Genomic DNA, 2,358 nt, shown 5'->3' with positions numbered 1-2,358 from the left:
TCAAAAAAGAGCTGAGAAGACCTTAAGTTTAAACCTCCAGCTGATCCTTGGTACAGAGACAACCCATAACAATAAAATAATAATAATAATAATAATAACAAAAAACCTCAGGTAAGGGGGAGAATCTGATTTCCAGAGATAACATTATTAGATTCAAATGTCCAGTTTTCAGCAAAAAAATCACAAGACACACAAAGAAACAGGAAAATATTGCCCATTCAAAGGAAAAAGCTAAATCAATAGAAACTGTCCCTGAGAAAGACCTGATTGCAGATCTGCTAGACAAAGTCTAACATATCATCTTAACAATGCTCAAAAACTAAGGAAGATGTGGAGAAAGTCAAGAAAGTGATATAGGAAATCTAAAAAGAAACTAAAAAAATTCTGGAGCTAAAAAGTATAACTGAGGGACTTCCCTGGTGGCGCAGTGGTTAAGAATCCTCCTGCCAATGCAGGGGACATGGGTTCGATCCCTGGTCTAGGAAGATCCCACATGCCACAGAGCAACTAAGCCCATGTGCCACAACTACTGAGCCTGCGCTCTAGAGCCCATGCCGCAACTACTGAAGCCCATATGCCTGGAGCCCATGCTCTGCAACAAGAGAAGCCACCGCAATGAAGCCTGCACACACTGCAACAAAGAGTAGCCCCTGCTCGCCACAACTAGAGAAAGCCCATGTGCAGCAACGAAGACCCAACACAGCCAAAAAAAAGTATAATTGAAAAGAAAAATTCAGTAGAGGGATTCAAAGGCAGAATTGAGCTGCCAGAAGAAAGAACAGGGAAACCTGAAGAAGATAGGACAATAGGAATTATTGAGTCTGAAGAAAATAAAGAAAAAAGATGGAAGTAAAGTAAACAGAGCTAAGGAACCTGTGGCACACCATCAAGTGGACCAAAATATACACTGTGGGAATCCCAGAAGGAGAAGAGAGAAAGGGGCAGAGAGAATATTTAAAGAAAAGATGGCTGAAAACTTACCAAATTTGATGAAAGACATGAAAATAAACATCCAAGAAGCTCAACAAACTCCAAGATGAATGCAAAGAGACCCACTTACAATAAAATGTTCGAAAACCAAAGATAAAGAATCTTGAAAGCAGCAAGAGAAAAGTGACTTGTCACATACAAGAGATCCTCAATAAGACAATCAGATTTCTTATCAGAAACTCCAGAAGCCAGAAAGCAGTGCAGCTGATACATTCAAAGTGTTAAAAGAAAAAAACTTTCAACTGATAATCCTATATCTCACAAAACTATCCTTCAAGACTGAGGGAGAAATTAAGACATTCTCAGATAAACAAAAGCTGAAAAAGTTTATTACCACTAAGCCTGCCTTGCAAGAAATGCTCAAGGGTGAAATGAAAGGACACTAGACAGTAACTGAAAACAATATGAAGGACTAATGAGAACACACTGTATAGCATGGGGAACTCTACTCAATGCTCTGTGACCTAAATGGGAAGGAAATCCATGGAAGAGGGGAGATATGTATATGTGTGGCTGATTCACTTTGCTGTACAGCAGAAACTAACACAACATTGTAAAGCAACTATACTCCAATAAAAAAAAAATGAAGAAATAAAGATCTCAACAAAGGTAAATGTACACAAGTAATTATGAAAGCTAGAATTATTTTAAAAACAGTCTCTATCTCCACTTTTTTTCTATATGATTTAAGAGACTAATGTATTTTTTAAAAAATTATTAGTCTAGGGGAATTCCCTGGTGGTTCAATGGTTAAGACTCTGCACTTTTGCTGCTGAGGGCCCAGGTTCAATCCCTGGTCGGGGAACTAGGATCCCACAGGCCACACGGTGTGGCCGAAAAAAAAAAAAAAAAATACACACACACACACACACAAAACAATAGGATTATTGTAATTTTGGTTAGTAACTCCACATGTTGCTTTCCACAAAATTTAAGAAACTGATGCATTAAAAAGAATTATTATTTTATGTTTTGGGGCATACAGTGTTTAAAAGATTCAATTCTGTGAATTGACAACTGAAACCAGGGGGACAGAGCTATAAAGGAGCAGAGTTTTTGTATGTTATTGAAATTAATCTGGTATAAATTCAACTTAGAATGTTGCAACTATTGAATGTTAAATGTAATACCCATGGTAACCAGAAAGAAGATACCAAGAGAATATACACAAAAGAAAGTGAGAATGGAATTTAAAATTTTTACTACTAAAAAATCAACTAAACAGGACTGCAGGAAATTAGGGGGGAAAAAAATTATAACTCATAAAAACAAATAGCAAAATGGCAGAGGCAAGTCCCTTATTACCAGTAATTACTTTAAATGTAAATGGATTAAGCTTTCCAGTTAAAAGACAAAGATTGGCAGAAT

The 2,358-nt window shown here is 36.8% G+C and overlaps 1 non-coding gene across 1 annotated transcript; it reads left to right on the top strand.

The window, feature by feature from the left end:
* The first annotated feature begins 1,722 nt into the window (after window positions 1-1,722).
* TRNAK-UUU lies at window positions 1,723-1,795 on the top strand. Its single transcript has one exon. It is a non-coding gene; the product is annotated as a tRNA-Lys (tRNA).
* Window positions 1,796-2,358: the final 563 nt, after the last annotated feature.

This window comes from Monodon monoceros, unplaced genomic scaffold, assembly GCF_005190385.1.
Source record: "Monodon monoceros isolate NGI ecotype Baffin Bay Population unplaced genomic scaffold, NGI_Narwhal_1 Super_Scaffold_18, whole genome shotgun sequence".
In the NCBI taxonomy this organism is placed as follows: Eukaryota; Metazoa; Chordata; class Mammalia; order Artiodactyla; family Monodontidae; genus Monodon; species Monodon monoceros.
This window is presented reverse-complemented; position numbering and strand designations above follow the sequence as displayed.